The sequence below is a fragment of the Leopardus geoffroyi genome, chromosome B1 (genome assembly GCF_018350155.1).
Source record: "Leopardus geoffroyi isolate Oge1 chromosome B1, O.geoffroyi_Oge1_pat1.0, whole genome shotgun sequence".
Classification (NCBI taxonomy): domain Eukaryota; kingdom Metazoa; phylum Chordata; class Mammalia; order Carnivora; family Felidae; genus Leopardus; species Leopardus geoffroyi.
The window spans coordinates 156,941,603-156,961,826 of record NC_059327.1 but is presented as its reverse complement, the minus strand read 5'-3'; the positions used below and the strand labels follow the sequence as shown (position 1 = coordinate 156,961,826).

Genomic DNA, 20,224 nt, shown 5'->3' with positions numbered 1-20,224 from the left:
GTCTATCCATCAGGAAGAGCTAACAATTATAAATGTCTATGTGCCGAATACGGGAGCCCCCAAATGTACAAAACAATTACTCACAAACATAAGCAACCTTATTGATAAGAATGTGGTCATTGCAGGGGACTTTAACACTCCACTTACAGAAATGGATAGATCATCTAGACACACGGTCAATAAAGAAACAAGGGCCCTGAGGGATACATTGGATCAATGGACTTGACAGATATATTTAGAACTCTGCATTCCAGAGCAACAGAATATACTTTCTTCTCGAGTGCACATGGAACATTCTCCAAGATAGAGGGTCACAAACATTCTCCAAGACATACTGGGTCACAAAACAGCCCTTCATAAGTATACAAGAATTGAAATTGTACCATGCATACTTTCAGACCACAATGCTATGAAGCTTGAAATCAACCACAGGAAAAAGTCCGGAAAACCTCCAAAAGCATGGAGGTTAAAGAACACCTTACTAAAGAATGAGTGGGTCAACCAGGCAATTAGAGAAGAAATTTAAAAATATATGGAAACAATTGAAAATGAAATACAACAACCCAAACGCTTTGGGATGCAGTGAGGGCAGTCCTGAGAGGAAAATTCATTGCAATCCAGGCCTATCTCAAGAAACAAGAAAAATCCCAAATACAAAATCTAACAGCACACCTAAAGGAACTAGAAGCAGAACAGCAAAGACAGCCTAAACCAAGCAGAAGAAGAGAAATAATAAAGATCAGAACAGAAATAAACAATATAGAATCTAAAAAACTGTAGAGCAGATTAATGAAACTAAGAGTTGTTTTTTTGAAAAAATAAACAAAATTGATAAACCTCTAGCCAGGCTACTCAAAAAGAAAAGGGAGATGACCCAAATAGATAAAATCATGAATGAAAATGGAATGATTACAACCAATCCCTCAGAGATACAAACAATTATCAGGGAATACTATGAAAACATATATGCCAAGAAAATGGACAACCTGGAAGAAATGGACAAATTCCTAAACACCCACACTCTTCCAAAACTCAATCAGGAGGAAATAGAAAGCTTGAACAGACCCATAACCAGCGAAGAAATTGAATCGGTTATCAAAAATCTCCCAACAAACAAGAGTCCAGGACCAGATGGCTTCCCAGGGGAGTTCTACCAGACGTTTAAAGCAGAGATAATACCTATCCTTCTCAAGCTATTCCAAGAAATAGAAAGGGAAGGAAAACTTCCAGACTCATTCTATGAAGCCAGTATTACTTTCATTCCTAAACCAGAGAGAGACCCAGTAAAAAAAGAGAACTACAGGCCAATATCCCTGATGAATATAGATGCAAAAATTCTCAATAAGATACTAGCAAATCGAATTCAACAGCATATAAAAAGAATTATTCACCATGATCAAGTAGGATTCCTTCCTGGGATGCAGGGCTGGTTCAACATTCACAAATCAATGAACATGATACATCACATTAATAAATGAAAAGATAAGAACCATATGATCCTGTCAATCGATGCAGAAAAGGTCTTTGACAAAATTCAGCACCATTTCTTAATAAAAACCCTCGAGAAAGTCGGGATAGAAGGAACATACTTAAGATCATAAAAGCCATTTATGAAAAGCCCACAGCTAACATCATCCTCAAAGGGAAAAACTGAGAGCTTTTTCCCTGAGATCAGGAACACGACAGGGATGTCCACTCTCACTGCTGTTGTTTAACATAGTGTCGGAAGTTCTAGCATCAGCAATCAGACAACAAAAGGAAATCAAAGGCATCAAAATTGGCAAAGATGAAGTTAAGCTTTCGCTTTTTGCAGATCACATGATATTATACATGGAAAATCCGATAGACTCCACTAAAAGTCTGCTAGAACTGATACATGAATTCAGCAAAGTTTCAGGATACAAAATCAATGTACAGAAATCAGTTGCATTTTTATACACTAACGATGAAGCAACAGAAAGACAAATAAAGAAACTGATCCCATTCACAATTGCACCAAGAAGCATAAAATACCTAGGAATAAACCTAACCAAAGATGTAAAAGATCTGTATGCTGAAAATTATAGAAAGCTTATGAAGGAAATTGAAGAAGATATAAACACATGGAAAAACATTCCCTGCTCATGGATTGGAAGAATAAATATTGTCAAAATGTCAATACTACCCAAAGCTATCTACACATTCAATGCAATCCCAATCAAAATTGCACCAGCATTCTTCTCGAAGCTAGAACAAGCAATCCTAAAATTCATATGGAACCACAAAAGGCCCCGAATAGCCAAAGTAATTTTGAAGAAGACCACCAAAGCAGGAGGCATCACAATCCCAGACTTAGCCTCTACTACAAAGCTGTCACCATTGAGACAGCATGGTATTGGCACAAAAACAGACACATAGACAAATGGAATAGAATAGAAACCCCAGAACTAGACCCACAAACGTATGGCCAACTCATCTTTGACAAAGCAGGAAAGAACATCCAATGGATAAAAGACAGTCTCTTTAACCAATGGTGCTGGGAGAACTGGACAGCAACATGCCGAAGATTGAAACTAGACCACTTTCTCACACCATTCACAAAAATAAACTCAAAATGGATAAAGGACCTGAATGTGAGACAGGAAACCATCAAAACCCTCGAGGAGAAAGCAGGAAAAGACCTCTCTGACCTGAGCCTCAGCAATTTCTTACTTGACACATCCCCAAAGGCAAGGGAATTAAAAGCAAAAATGAACTACTGGGACCTTATGAAGATAAAAAGCTTCTGCACAGCAAAGGAACAACCAACAAAACTAAAAGGCAACCAACGGAATGGGAAAAGATATTTACAAATGACATATAGGACAAAGGGCTAGTATCCAAAATCTATAAAGAGCTCACCAAACTCCACACCCGAAAAACAAATAACCCACTGAAGAAATGGGCAGAAAACATGAATAGACACTTCTCCAAAGAAGACATCTGGGTGGCCAACAGGCACATGAAAAGATGCTTAACGTCGCTCCTCATCAGGGAAATACAATCAAAACCACACTCAGGTATCACCTCACGCCAGTCAGAGTGGCCAAAATGAACAAATCAGGAGACTATAGATGCTGGAGAGGATGTGGAGAAACAGGAACCCTCTTGCACTGTTGGTGGGAATGCAAATTGGTGCAGCCGCTCTGGAAAGCAGTGTGGAGGTTCCTCAGAAAATTAAAAATAGACCTACCCTATGACCCAGCAGTAGCACTGCTAGGAATTTACCCAAGGGATACAGGAGTACTGATGCATAGGGGCACTTGTACCCCAATGTTTATAGCAGCACTCTCAACAATAGCCAAATTATGGAAAGAGCCTAAATGTCCATCAACTGATGAATGGATAAAGAAATTGTGGTTTATATACACAATGGAGTACTACCTGGCAATGAGAAAGAATGAAATATGGCCCTTTGTAGCAACATGGATGGAACTGGAGAGTGTGATGCTAAGTGAAATAAGCCATACAGAGAAAGACAGATACCATATGTTTTCACTCTTATGTGGATCCTAAGAAACTTAACAGAAACCCTTGGGGGAGGGGAAGGAAAAAAAAAAAAGAGGTTAGAGTGGGAGAGAGCCAAAGCATAAGAGACTCTAAAAACTGAAAACAAACTGAGGGTTGATGGGGGGTGGGAGGGAGGGGAGGGTTGGTGATGGGTATTGAGGAGGGCACCTTTTGGGATGAGCACTGGGTGTTGTATGGAAACCAATTTGACAATAAACTTCATATATTGAAAAACAAACAAACAAAACAAAACAAAACAAAACAAAACAAAAACAGTTTACCACTAAGCCTATTGTGTGCAGTTGGCTTACGTTTCTTGTCTGGTAACTGGTTACGTGTGTACAATTTAATTTGTAATACCTGAAGTAATAGTGTTGTTTCTCTCAATGTGATATAATTTCCAAATTTCCACTTGTAATTTTGACTGAATAATAATTTCTTCACACAGAAGTTGTGGTTAGGCAGAATAAGATTTTGGCTTCCATTTTTAACAACAATAACATTAAGAAAGACATATAGAGAAAAAAGGAAATTTATACTACTTTTTGAAAGAAATTTATACTATTAGTGGGTTGTTACCAACTAAGTTGGTAAATCTTTTGGGATCCAAATAATTTAAGTATCTTATTCAAAAGCCAATTAGATCATGAAATATATCAAAAAGGGTTTTGGAAAACACAACTGAATTATGTAAGTGAAAAATGCTATGAGTGGCAAATATATTTTTTTCAAATACAATTATTATTGTATTATTACTATTATATTATGAACTCTAGAAAACTATTTCACTTGATTTCTATTTTTATATAAGAATTTAAAATTCTAAATACAAACTAGTTGGATATTATTCCTTTGCAGTTATAAGCACATAGAGAAGCAGTGAATATTTTTACTTCAGGTCATCGCTGAAATTGTATAACCTTTCCAATAATTTTGATTAAAATTATAAAACAGTAATATTCTTCATTTGAAATCCAGGTCTCAAAGAATCCAGTTTAATCCCAGCAATTAGAGGTATACTTGAACCTTGTATACTCCAAACAATACAAACTGCTGTCTGGGAATGAGCATATATAGTTGAAATTGTTTTAATACAAGTGACAGATGAGTCCTAAAATGGTACTTGTATGCCATTCTAAGCTTTCATAATTTATTTCTTCATAGCTGCCCAAAACAATATGATCTTGGATTAACAGTGTGTCCATTGTGACTAATACTTTTTCTCTTTGTATTTCAGTGTCAAACATTCATAAAAATATTTTAACATTGTAAATTTGATTTAAATGATTAGTAGATAAACAAGGCTTCCCCTTCATACTCTTTTCTTGTTCTTTATGACTGTACTTTAAATTGTATCACTTGTCTTTAAAATGTATTATTATTTTCCTTGGAAAGAAACATCCTGTCTATTGTATTATCCCCTTTTCAGATACTCTTGGGATGTACACCAGCTGTGAAACAGAAGAATAAATTAGAAATGATTATAATTAGAAAATGAGCCTGCTTGTAATTTCCCCCTCCACTTAAGACCAAAGCTGGAACTACCATAAAATGACACCAGGAGGCCCTATTATAATCTGTATCAGATAAACAGATTCACAAAATCTTCAAATGATCTTCCAAAAATCATATTGAATTAGACATGTTAGGGTTTTTGGGTAGAGTTTGAACAAAGATGAGGAAGTGACTTCACTCAAGCAATTTCTTAAGCACCTGTATATCAGTTTCTCTTTGGGAATATCATTTCTATGACTTAGAATCCACCCGAATAATCAAGTACAGATGTTATAACACAGATAGTAGCTCATGTGTTTCTTTCAGGAAGTTACAGGGTTTGTGAGGGCATATTGGTAATGCAGTCCGTTAAACCCAAGCCGACTGGGAAATAAAATCATCATTCAGTCTCCTATTACACAAGCATCATTGTTTTTGTTTTTTTTTAATTCAATTAACCTAGTAGTCCTGAAGTGAAAAAAAATCTTGATGTTTTAACTTGAATGAAAACCTTAACAGTTAAAGAGAACTTACCAATCCTAAATTTGACTGAATGGTTGTATTTATCAAGATTCTCCAGAGAAACTAAACCAATAGGATGGATAGATATGTAGGTAGATAGATGATAGATACATAGATGGATAGATAGATAGATAGATAGATAGATAGATGATAGATGATAGATAGATGGTATAGGTATAAATATAGACAGACACAGAGAGAGATAGGGAAGAGGATAGGGAGGGAGAGGGAGGGAGGGTGAGGGAGAAGGACAGAGAGAAAGAGAGAGAGAGAGAGAGAGAGAGATGGAGAAATTTGTTTCAAGGAATTTACTCATGCAGTTGTGCAACTGATTCTTAAATCTTCAGAGCAGGCTGGCAATTCCAGAAAAAATTTGTATTTGCTATCTTGAGTCTGAAGGTAGTCTAGAGACAGAATTTCTTTTTCTCTGGGGAACCTCCTTATTTGCTCTTAAGGCTTTCCACTGAATGGAAGAGGCCCACCCATATTATTAAGAGTAATTGCTTTAATCAGAGTCTACTTATTAAAATGTTAATCACACCTAAAAAATATTTTCACAGCAACACCCTGTTTGGTGTTTGAACAAACCAATAGACATCATAGTTTAGGTAAGTTGAAACATAAAACTAACTATAATGGTTTATCAAACTGCAAAAAAAAAAAAAATACTTCAGGGAATATGTACAAAGCCAATCACTGCAGCATTATTTGCCAGAACACTCAACTGACACTCTTACAAATAGCCATCAACAAAGAGACCTGTTGATAAATTACAATACAAGCAACCAAAGAAATATCAAGGAGAAGTGAAAAGAAGGAAGCAGCTGGCTATATACAGATATGGGAAGGTCTCTAAGATGCACTGTTTTGAAAAAAGACAGAACAATGTATATTAAGCAAGCTTTTGTGGAGGGAGAGGGTGAAGTTAGATGTGTATAAAAATCCAAGGAAGAAGGCAATCAAAACATAAAAATGTTTCACTACGGTGATGAGGGGATAGGTATGTAGACACGAAGCAGCTTGACAAGAGAACCAGATAATGGATAGGGGATAGAGAGAGGATAAGGGATAGGGGATAATGCACTAACTGAAACTATCCATCACAGTTCTTGGTATAATTTTGGATTTTGAAACACACGGATGTTCATTCTTTATAGAAAATTATAAATTAATAGATCGATAAGAAATGGGGACGACATCTTCAAACATATTCTGTCTTCCCACATATGTTCAGTTTCCCTTATGTTTTTTGAAATAATAAGCACTGAAAACAATAAGAAAGCCTGATTTCAGGCATAAAATTTTAAATGATGTGAAAATACCACCAGAATTGCTTTAATGGTTCTTGCATTTTTCTAAACATTAGTACTTACTTAAAGAATAAACACTAAAATCTTAGAGACCACCAAATTCTTCATACAATGCCTTTAGAGGACTATTTTTCTTTTTTCATATATTAAAATATAAGGTAACTTGCTATATATATATATATATATATATATATATATATATATTCGTTTGAAATTCTTATAAATGTGAACTTTAAGAATAATGTGACTTTTTGCCCTGTAATTTTTTAGTATAACTGTCACATGCTAATTTATGTAAACATATACAATTATTACCCAAGTACATGTGTATTTGTATGTGCACACATCATACCCAAATGCTGGCCAAAGCTTAGGTATACCCCCTTGGTTCATATGTTCAGAGCATGTATTAATTCTTGTGTAATAAACAAGATAAAATATTGCTTTATTGGAATGCTTTATATTTTTTTACACCTCTTGAAAATTCTGAACACTTCCATTCTACATTCTACATTATAACTTCCCTGCTTCTTAATTTTACCACATTTTGGTGGAAAAATAAATATTCTTTTTATTTTATTTTTTTTAATTTAATGTTTTATTTTTTTTGAGACAGAGATAGACAGAGCATGAGCAGGGGAGGGGCAGAGAGAGAGGGAGACACAGAATCTGAAGCAGGCTCCAGGCTCTGAGCTGTCAGCACAGAACCCGTCGCGGGGCTTGAACTCACAAACTGCGAGATCATGACCTGAGCGGAAGTCGGCCGCTTAACAGACTGAGTCACCCAGGCGCCCCAAAAAATGAATATTCTTAATGCATTTGTATTCTAATAAATTCTTTTTTAAATTTCTTTTAATGTTTATTTATTTTTGAGCGAGTGAGAGAGAGAGAGAGAGTTCAAGCAGGAGAGGGGCAGAGAGAGGAAGACAGAATCTGAAGCAGGCTCTGCCTCCAAGCTGTCAGCATGGAGCCTAATGCAGGGCTCGAACACAGGAACCATGCTCTGAGCCGAAGCTGGACGCTTAACTGACTGAGCCACCAGACACCTGATAAATTCTTAATATAAGTCACTAAGTCATTTTGTATGTGGACATATGTGAATATGCATGTGTGTAAATACAGTAAATTAAATACATTAAGTGCATTATTAAAGTTTCTTTTTATGTAACTTATATTTCTAAAAATATCTTAAGTGGTGACTCATACAATTTTATTCTAGCAGTTGCAGTTATTGAACAACTTTATATTGCATGAAATAATAGAATATGTAAGAGAAAGCTATACAACTAGAAGAATATTTTATCAAACCCAGATTTGCTGAAATTTGAAGATAAAGATTAGGATTCCTGGCTGCTAAGAACATACCATTATCATAGTCTCAAAATACAACCAGGGGATAAATACAAATATAAAATCTTATTTTTTTATAGAACAAGATTATGTGACCTAGGTCTTATATGGGACAGCAGTATGAATCTTTCCAGATTGCTTGATTTTATGTTTTATATTCACACAGGTAAATAAGGCAGAGACATTACAGTATAAAAGAAGTGGGACACACATAAGAGAAGAAATGTTCTACTATTTACATCAGATTTCAGCAAGCTGGGAGCTCTGTCTTGAATGATGGTGCTCATGCAAAAGCAATAAAAAAATGGAACAAAATGTGAGTTCTATGGGAAATCTCGGACCAAAATATAGTTAATCAATTAAGACACATTTCAAGTACTGTAATGGTTTTTGAGAATATTGTTAGTACCTTCCAAAGAACATTTAATAATTCAGTAGAATTTGACACTCTTTCAGACATCAGCTTTTATTTGTAAATTCTCAATTCTTTTGTTATTATATGTGAAATGAGCGGCAGAATTTACCATTTCACATCTAAAATTGCTGGTTCTCTTAATATAAGAGATAAATATTTGAAATGCAACAAAATTCCACTTTTAATTGTTAATATAAATATAAGTAATAATTTCTAAATATAATAGTTATTATATTTACTTATCTAATTGTTATTTTTTGATACAATGAATTTTAATAATATTACCATGCTTACAACTACAGGTACTGGTCCATAGATCGATTTTAAAATTAATTTTGAACTAGTAATTATAGAAAAAAATGCTTTTGAAACTCTGAAATGCTAGAAATGGGTAATATATAGTTTAAGACAAAGTTTTTACAATAAAAGTTTCAACTGCCTGGTGGTACTGTTTACTTGTTTCAATTAACCACTTAAATAAGAAACGTAAGCAGTTTTATACATTGCTATCAATTGATTTGAAGAGTTGTATGCACCTTCATGTTCGCTGCAACATCCCTCACAATAAACAAGATATGAAGACAACCTAAGTGTCTGCCAGGGGATGAAGGTATAAAGAGGTGAGATATATATATGAGATACATACACACTTGCGGAAATACACACTGAGATATTAGGTCCTGAAGAAGGAAGGAAATCCTGCCACTTGCATCTTAGATTAAAAGTTGAGGACATATGCGAAGTGAAATAAGTCTGACAGAGAAAGACAAACACCACATAATAACACTTACGTGCGGAATCGTTAAAAAGCCAAATTCAGAGAAAGAATAGAGAGGTGGTTCCCAGGAGTTGGGGGATGTGAAAAAATGGGTAGATATTGGTGAAAGAATACAAACTTCCAGTTATTGGATTAACAAATTCCCGAGATCTAATGTATGCATTATGATTACAGCTAATAATACTGCATTATATACTTTAAAGTTGCTAAGAGAATAGATCTTAAGTGTTCTCATCATCCACACCAAAAAAGGTAATTATGTGACGGGATGAAGTTATTAGCGAATACTATGGTGGTAAACATTTTGTAACATATAAATTTATCAAATCAACATGATATATACTATAATTTACCCAATATTATATGCCAATGATGTATCAACAAAGCTGGGGGGAAAAAACTTTTCACAATCTCTCTTCCAGGTTTCTGGATCATGCTTTCAAAGGAATTGGTTACTTTTGCCAAGTCACAAATTATCCAATAACCAAGCTGTGTAAAATGAATTTATTATGCTAAAACATTCTGTGGAGTCATGAATTTCTACAAGGCACAGCAGGGACAGCCTCGCCTGTCTCTCACTCATAATGTCTGGAGTTTCAGGTACACAACGTGAAAATTAGGGGCTAGAATCATATAATGTCTTATCTCCTCACAAGTCTAATGGTTGATAATGGCTATGAGCTGAGAGTCATAGTTACTCTGCACATGGACATTATCATGTGATGTCTTCACATTGGCTAATTTGGGTTTCTTCATAGCATGGTAACTGGGTTCCCAAGGCAGATGTCCCAAAGAGAGAATTGGGTGGCCAACTGGAAATTGTACTGCCTTTGTTAGACTAGCCTAAAGTAACACAGTTTCACCACAATATCTTCATTGGACAGTTACAAAGTCCTTCCTAGTTTCAAGGAGAGGAGAAATAGATTCCATTTCTTAATGAAGGATATCAATTTTCTACAAGAGGAGCCAGAAATATTGCTGTGACCCTTTTCAGAAAATACCATCTTCCATGTTGCACCCTTTGACAACAACAATGAACTCTCTTTCATATGCATGGGACACTCAGGTGGACATATGTTGACAGTTTCTAAACTAATGATCAGTCCTCTTGCCTGCAAATGATGCATCATAGCTCTTGGCTCCTTCCTCCCGGGGTTTAAGGTTTATCATCTGAGTCTTATTTCCTTTTCCATAACAAAAGAGGTCATTTTGCAACTAAGCTGTTTTCCCAATTTGTTTCTCATTCTTTGAAGTTTATTTATATAGATAAATCAAATATCTATTCCCATTGTACTCTCTTTAACAAAATTATTTAAAAAATATTTGGGATTTCTTATTAATTGATTCATAACCAGTAGGTAGAATTCCTACACCTACAAGTCTTATCAAGATAATCTCTTTTTTATTTTGGTCTCCTCTACAGATGCTCTGGGATTTCAAACTTAAATCCTTTTTTTTTTCTTTTTTCTTGTAAAAACATTTAATATTTATTTATTTTGGGTGGTTGGATGGGGGAGATCAAGATCCAAAGAGGGTTCTTTGCTGACAGCAGAGAGGCTGATGTGGGGCTCTGATTCATGAACTCATGAGATTATGACCTGAGTCGAAGTTGGACACTTAACTGACTGAGCTACCGAGGTGCCCCAAAATTCAATTCTACAGGGATTTTATTTAACTGAGAGTCATGCCTTTAAGATTTTTAGAGGGCCTTTCTTTGCCTCAATGAATGATATTCTGAAACACTACCTCCCAATTTCTTTCTAGGATCCTAACGAGGTCCTATCCTGAATTTGATGTTAGCACTGAAGTCTTTTCTTAATCTGGAAATACTGAAGAGACTGGGAAGGACACAGTTTTGTTTTCAAACCTATCATTTCTTGGATCCATTGTATTTAATAGATCTTTCTTTAACTTATCTGATCCCTCTCCTACTATCCTTGTCAATAGCAAGAAAAAGGCAAGCAACAGTTCTCACCTGCTGTGTCTTCTTGTTGGTTAGATTATTAGGTTTTAGGTTTTATTTAATTATTTTTCTTTTTTCTTTTCTTTTTTCTTTTTTTTTTTTTTTACTTTCCATGTTACCACAGTTAACAGTATTGTTAAAATTTTAGCCATTACATACATGGAACACTTTTTCTTTATCTCCAGTGATATGTTTTTCACTTTCATTTAAGTACTCACTGACAATTTCCTCAAGGGTTATCACATTTCACTTAATAATCTCTTCAGAAGCATGGTTTGAAAACCCCTGACATGTTTTTAGTTTTTTGTTATGGCACTGTCTCCTCTGGGAACCAAAACCTATTTAAGTTTTTCTGACTGCATAACACAGTACCAAATCATCCCCAACTTAGTAAAACACACACACACACACACACACACACACACACACACACACACACACCTTTTTGTTGTTTCAATAACTTCTGTGATCCAGGAATTAAGACAAGAAACAGCAAGAATGACTTGGATTCATAATCTGTGGGCCTCAGAAAAAAGAATTGAAACCCATGGGCTAAATTCAACTGCAGCTTTGTTCACTCAAAATGATAGTAGACGCTGGTTGTAAACTGGCCATCTGTTTTCTGTAGGGCTCTGTATAGACTAAGTGGGGCATGGGTTCCTTACAGAATGGCGACTGGGTTTCAAGACCAATATTCCAGAAACACAGTGAACACCAGCTGGAAGCCATCCCACTTTTTCCGACCTAAATCCAGAATTATATAGTGTCACCTCCACTACATTGTAGTCATTGAGGCAGCCATCAAGCCTTGTTTATTTTCAAGGGAATGGGAAATTAATTCTACTACTTTGGGGGGGAGGAGTTGTTTGGGACTAGAACTGTTGCTGTGGCTGCTTTCTGAAAATAACAATCCACTACAGAATGAGATGTCAAAGTAAAATATTTAAAAACAGTCTGTTGCTTAGTTTGTGGATATAAACATTTTATTGGTATATTTCAATAAATTAGACAAAGGAGACATAACTAGCATTTTTATCTAGACTCATGATATCAGTTTTACATATATCAAAACAGCTTTATTATTCTCAATGCATGATGTTAAATAATCATTGTATTATGTTTTCACTCATAATAGTGTAGAATACAATAGTGCTTTTTATATATTTGTAGTTCATAAGATGTTATTTTAAATAAAAAGGATTCTTTGTCTAAAATATTTGACAACCACTGTTAGAGAAAAAGGGCTTCAAATAACTATATGTAAAAAGAATTGAAACTTTCAATTTGAGTCTCAACATACTTTGTGTTGACCACTGTCAAGAAAATGGCTTAGCAGTGATACTAAAGGGCTAGGAAATCTAACATTCTAATCATATGTCAAAGTAGACAAGGGGATGTGTTGTATGCTTGGAAGCTATATTTTTTGAATCAATGCTTTCTTACAAAGACCTAAAATTCATAAATTATTATGGTTTTAAATATAACCAGTAGGGACCAATATACTAAGAAAGATCTCAGAACATTGTCTTATGAATCTGATGGTCCATTCTGAAGACAAATGGAATGGATGATAGGAGTCACATGTACTAATGACATGAAACTCTCTAGAATCATAAATTTGTATCTTAATAGCTTAAAATATATAATGATAAGAAAACAATTATATAGTGTGGGCCTTTAATGTAGGTAGATTCACTATATACATAGTAATGATAGCACAAAGATCAGGAGAGTGGAACAATATTGTTATAAGGTCCTTAGATTTTAAGTGAGGAAATAAAACACTGACTGGAAGTAGAATATGACAGTTAAGGATATGTGGTGTAATTCTAAAGAAACTAGAAAAATTAATGCAAAGACGTATAGATAAAAAGTGAATATAAGAATTAAAATGGGAGTAGGAAAAAAAAAATCCCCAAATACCCAAAAGTTCTGGAGACAAGTAAAAGGAACAAAAGGAAGACAAGTAAAAAGGAACAAAAGCCAACAAAACAAATAGAAAACATCTTGAAAAATGATCAACATACCCAAACATATTTAAATGAAATATAAATGGAATGAGTTAATTGTAATGAAGTAATTTTTAACAGGATAAAATTAAAAAAAAACCTATTAATTTTGTCCTAGTAGCATACTTTAAATATAAAAAACACAGACAGTATAAAGTAAGAGAATAGAAAGAGAAATACTATACCCACATTACAAAGAAGTGTTCTGGAATGGCTATACTAAGAGCAGGCAAAAAATCTTTGAGGACGAAGAGTATATAATAGCTAAAGACTAATATTTCATAATGACAGAAGGGCAGTTTTTAAGATATATACAGAAATCATAAATGTGATAACTATACTTCACTTAAAAATTACCATTAAAAAAGTAAATATATATATATTAAGCAATAATTGACAGAAGGGTGAAGTAGACAAATTCAATAATATTATTTTGAAACTCTAAAGACTATTCCCTCATCAAATGATAGACAACCCAGAAACCAATGTGTAAGGATGTGGGAAATTATTAAATATGAAGAAAAAATAAGTTTACAGTGGAAGTTACAGTGGAAAAATAAGAAAAAAGTAAGTTTCCTAGCATTTATTACTTTACGTGTGGGGTATTTAACACCACCAATGTCGGGATGTCATCAACGTGTACATACTGATATCATGCACTGAGAGATACACATCAATTTTGTAGTATTTCTGATAAAAATGCAAAGCTCAAATCTAACAATGAAGAAACACAAGACAAAGCCAAATTGCAGGGCATTCCACAAAATAACTTTGTAAGACTAATTGGACATAGTCTTTAAAGTCTATGAAACAAAAATGTTTCAGATTAAAGGAGAATAAAGATGAAGAATCGGTAAACACATTATGTCACCCTAGAGTACATGTGGGACAAAGGTAAAACAAACTGTAAATTATAGTGTTGACATAACTGATAATTTACAATTCATTTGAGTAAGTCATGGGTAGAAAACAGAATTCTATAAATATTAAATCTTTAAATTTACATAAGAAAATACACTTGTTATTAGAAAATGTGCTCTGTGGTTTTAAGTGGTAAAGGAAAATAATATCTCCAGGTATCAAGCAGTGCATAACTGATTTCTGTGTATTCAAATTATAATAAAATTAAAGGTTGCAAAATACTATAAAAATCATGAAATGCTAGTTTTGAATTACTTTTAGTTCCTAACTTAAAGATTTTACTTAAGTATATAAAATATACTTTATCTTAGAAAATTCTGTAGGCACAATGAAAATAGATTAACAGTGGCTTCTACTGATTTAAAGTGTTAATTATTCAGGGTGCCTAGGTGGCTCAGTCGGTTAAGCCTCCGTCTTTGGCTCAGGTCATGATCTCGTGGTTTACAAATTCAAGCCCCGCGTTGGGCTCTGTGCTGACAGCTCAGAACTTGGAGCCTCCTTCAGATTCTGTGTCTCCCTCTCTCTCTGCCCCTCCCCCCTCATGCTCTGTCTCTCTCTCCTTCAAAAAAAATTTTAAATAAACTGTTAATTACTCGTAACCTATTTTGGTATTATTGAATCAGGTTAAGTTATATGTATCGATTTTTGTCTTATTTGAATATTTATGTTAACATTCCAGATACAGTTGTATTATTTTTATCATTTTATTTCTTTTAGAGAGAGAAGAGTGGGGGATGGGGGGAGAGGGGCAAAGGGAGAGAGAGAGAACCTTAGGCAGGCTCCATGCTCAACACAGATCCCCATGAACCTAGATCATGACATGAGCCAAAATCAAGAGTCAGACACTCAACCAACTGAGACACCCATATGCCGCTAGAAAAGTTATGTTTTAAAAACAGAATAATCCAATCTATCACATCTATTGTTTTTATTACCTAACTGCTTAGTTAAAATAATTATAATAATTTCATTTTTAATTCAGTTGTATAGATCTTCTAATCTTAGATATTTCTGTGTTCCTCTACTACATTTTACTGGCTGTTTGGCTTTGGAATGTTCTTTGTTCTCTCCCTGCATCAGTTTTATTGATACAGTAATAACTCCTATATCATATGGATACTGTGATTAACCAGAAACACAAATGAATACATAAGAAGTTACTGCTATTTGTTATTAAATAGAGGCAGTATTTGTCATTTTCTAGAAATGAGTCTGGTTGCTTGAGTTCAAGTCCAGTTTTGTCACTTAATGAATGAGTTAACCTTTCTTTGCATCAGTTTCCCTTTCTATAAAATGCAAAAAGTAATACTATCTATCTCATGGGGGATTATTGTCTGAATAAAATCACATGGAAAATAGTATGTAGTTCTTACATTAAATAGTAATAATAAGAACAGTAATAATAAAATCATTAATCACAGGCCAATATATGCTTTTGCATTCCTTTCCTCACCTGTGGCCAGCTCAGCTAACTGTATTAACAGTCACTCAGCAGAACCCATGTTACTTTAGAGTAAGCTATCTGAAAATAGTCCTTCTAAATTCACATAAACCACAAGTTTAGTCCTCGAGGCTTTTAGACATCCTTATTTCCATAGTTTGCAATCTAAGAAGCAAATAAAAAATAACTATTTCATTTATTTTCCTTTGCTATAGACAGTTTCTTAGTTTAAAGAACTTTGTACAACTGCTAATATATTATTTTTCTGAAAAAAATTCTATACTAAATTCATTTTGGATGTAAATTTCACCCAAAATATTTAATTTAATTTCAATGACTCTTTCAATAACAATCTGAATGATGAAGTAGGATTATTTTAATGTCTATAAATGCTATAAAATGATCAACATGTGAAAGAAAATCAATAAACTAAATTATATTATGGTAGCTAGATTTCAAAAATGGTCCTCAGTAATGCCCACCTCTTGATATTCACCCATTTGTGTACTACACTCTCCTTAAGTGTGGGTCAGACATAGCTACTTCTAACAAATAGACTACCACTATTGCTATAAGCCATAACTTTCATGATTAGTTTAGGTATGATTGTGGCTTTTATCTCTTGCTAGCAGACCCGCTTTATTGGCTTCTTGGCTTACATGCTTTAATGAGTAAACTGCCATATTGGAGAGGCCCACTTGGCAAAGAGCTGAGGGCAGAATCAGTCCACAAGATTACTAGGAACTGATTTCTGCTAATATTCTGTCCAGTTAAACATTGAGATGACTTTGGCCTAGCCAATTTTTTTATTGCAATCCATAAGAATCCCCGAAGAAGAGAATTCAGTTAAGGTGTGCCTAGAAATTTGATCCCAGAAACTGTGAAATAATATACGTGTGTTTTTTAAGCTGATAAATTTTTGGGGTAAGTTGTTATACAGAAATAGAAAGTGAATATATTAGTTTACCCATAAATTAACAAAAGGACCATGTTAGAACACATTTGACTCTTTTAGGATAAATTATCATCAACAAATTAATAAATATGTATATTGTTTGTTTTTACTAGAAGAAATAATTTCTCAAAAAGAGATCCCCTACTGGGGTGCAGCAACTCAAAGGTAATTTCAAGAGATACTAAATCCTGTTTCATTAGATAATTCCCATTCACATAATACAAAGTCAAAGAACTAATACTTAGTTTGAAACTAGCCTTTTTATGCTGTGTATTAGCTGAAGAACTTAATTGCCTATAAACTAGAATCTCTATTTCTCAAGACTATAAATACACTTTTCCAAATACATTAGATAACACCTAGAATAAAAACTTGTCCTTTCTAATAATTACAGGCCTTTGTGGCTAGATCAGTCCTGAACCTGAAGCTACCTTTGGATGTTACTGGACCACTGAGTACTACTGGATTTGTACCTTTTAGGCAATCCATAATTACAGTGGATTACTAAATGGATCCTACTTCCCTAAAAGGCTACTTTGTAACTTCCACATTGATCAGATCTATACTGTTTATCAAATTTATTATAAAGATCAAAGTTTGAATATGTGGAGTACACAATGGCTATATCTAATTTCTAATTTCCTAAGTTGTTCTTACACTTTTTTCCCCCACTCTTGTTTCCCTTATATTGCTGCCATTGAGAAGGGAAACTCATCTGGTAAAGTTTTTTAATCTATGTCTTAAAGATTAATCAATTTCATGGCTACCATATTTCCAGCAAGATATCACATATAAGCCAATTACATAAAAAATATGCTTAACTCATGCATTATTTTGGGAAAAATATTTCTTCCCTGATGTTTAAATTGGTATTTTAATATAAAAATAAAATTATGTTAAATAAATAAATACATAAATATTCCCTAATTATTTCTAAATAGGAATTTAAGTTATATTTATAGGTTCAATTAAATTGATGCCTTACTTCAATGTAAGTTTCAGAAAAATTCTATGTTTTGAGTTCCTTCTTTATCTTTTTTAATTTACTTTTTAAAATATAATTTATTACCAAATTGGCTAGCATACAGTGTGTACAGTGTGCTCTTGGTTTTGGGGGTAGATTTCCGTGGTTCATCGCTTACATACAACACCCAGTGCTCATCCCAGCAAGTTCCCTCGTCAATGCCTATCACCCATTTTCCCCTCCCCTTCTCCACCCCCATCAACCCTCAGTTTGTTCTCTGCATTTAAGAGTTTCTTATGGTTTGCCTCCCTCCCTCTCTGTTTGTAACTATCTTTTTCCCATCCCTTCCCCCATGGTTTTAAGTTTCCCAAGTTCCACATGTGAGGGAAAATATATGATATCTGTCTTTCTCTGACTTACTTATTTCACACAGCATAATACCTTCCATTTCCTTCCATGTTGCTGCAAAGTGGCATGATTTCATTCTTTCCCATTGGCAAGTAGTATTCCATTGTATATATAAACCACATCTTCTTTATCCATTCATCAGTTGATGGGCATTTAGGCTCTTTCCAAAATTTGGCTATTGTTGAAATTGTTGCTATAAACACTAGGGTACATATGCCCCTACGAATCAGCACTCCTGTATCCTTTGGATAAATTCCTAGTAGTGCTATGTTGGGTCATAGAGTAGTTGTATTTTTAATTTTTTGAGGAACCTCCACACTCTTTTCCAGAGCATCTGCACCAGTTTGCATTCCCACCAACAGTCCAAGAGTGTTCCTATTTCTCCACATCCTCACCACATCTGTTGTTACCTGAGTTGTTTATTTTAGCCACTCTGACTAGTGTGAAGTGGTATCTCAGTGTCGTTTTGATTTGTATTTCCCTGGTGATGAGTGACATTAAGCATCTTTTCATGCATATGTTGGCCATCTGGATGTCTTCTTTAGAAAACTGTCTATTCATGTCTTTTGCCCATTTCTTCACTGGATTATTTGTTTTTCGGGTGTTGAGTTTAATAAGTTCTTTACAGATTTTGTATACTAATCCTCTATCTGATATGTCATTTGCAAATATGTTTTCCCATTCCATCAGTTGCCTTTTAGTTTTGTTGATTGTTTCCTTTGCAGCACAGAAGTTTTTTATCTTGATAAGATTTGCTTTTAATTCCCTTGCCTTTGGATATGTGTCGAGCAAGAAATTGCTGTAATTGAGGTCAAAGAGGTTGTTGCCTGCTTTCTCCTCTAGGGTTTTGATTGTTTTCTGTCTCACATTTAGGTCTTTCATCCATTTTGAGTTTATTTTTGTGTATGGTGTAAGAAAGTCGTCAAGTTTCATCCTTCTGCATGTTGCTGTCCAGTTCTCCCACCACCATTTGCTAGACTGTTTTCCCCCCATTGGATACTCTTTCCTGCTTTGTCAAAGATTAGTTGGCCATACATTTGTGGGTCCAATTCTGGGTTCTCTATTCTATTCCATTGGTCTGTGTGCAATCCAGCCCTACTTCAAGAAATAAGAGAAATCTCGAATACAAAATCTAACAGTACACCTAAAGGAACTAGAAGCATAACAGCAAAGAAACCTGAATGTCAGCAGAAGAATAGAAATAATAAATGTCAGAGCAGAAATACACAATATAGAATCCAAAAAAAAGTAGAACAGATCAATGAAACTAAAACCTGTTTTTTTAATGAACAAAATTGATAAACCCCTAGCCAGACTTGTCAAAAAGAAAATAGAGAGGACCCAAATACATAAAATCACAAATGAAAATGGATTTATCACAACCAATCCCTCATAAATACAAACAATTTATCAGAGAATACTATGAAAAATTATATGCCAACAAACTGGACAATCTGGAAGAAATGGACAAATTCCTCAACACCCACACACTACCAAAACTCAAATAGAACAAAATAGATTTTAACAGACCCATAACTAGTGAAGAACTTGAATCAGTTATCAAAAATCTCCCAACAAATAAGAATCCTTGGTCAGATAGCTTCCCAGGGCAGTTCTACCAGACATTTAAAGAAGAGTTAATGCCTATCCTTCTCAATCTGTTCCAAAAAATAGAAATGGAAGGAAAGCTTCCAGAGTCATTCTATGAAGCCACATTACCTTGATTCCCAAACCAGACAGAGACCCAAAACAAAGGAGAATTACAGGCCAACATCCCTGATGAACATAGATGCAAAAATCCTCAATAAGATACTAGTAAATCGAATTCAATAGCGTATTAAAAGAATTATCCACCATGATCAAGAGGGATTCATTCCTGGGCTAAAGGACTGGTTCAATATCCACAAATCAATCAGTGTGATACATCACATTAATAAAAGGATAAGAACCATTTGATCCTGTAAATAGATGAAGAAAAAGCATTTCACAAAACACAGCATCCTTTTTTAATAAAAACCTTCCAGAAAGTCGGGATAGAAGGAACATAACTAAACATTATAAAAGCCATATATGAAAGGCCCACAGCTAATATCCTCAATGGGAAAAACAGAGCTTTCCCCCTAAGATTAGGAACACGACAGGTATGTCCACTTTCAACACTGTTGT

General features: G+C 34.4%; 1 long non-coding RNA gene across 1 annotated transcript; it reads right to left on the bottom strand.

Annotated features, from left to right (window-relative positions):
- Nucleotides 1-1,066: 1,066 nt before the first annotated feature.
- Nucleotides 1,067-19,762, bottom strand: LOC123583470. Its single transcript, XR_006704885.1, has 3 exons — nt 19,683-19,762; nt 5,553-5,561; nt 1,067-1,150 (listed from the first exon to the last, which is right to left on the bottom strand). It is a non-coding gene; the product is annotated as an uncharacterized LOC123583470 (long non-coding RNA).
- Nucleotides 19,763-20,224: the final 462 nt, after the last annotated feature.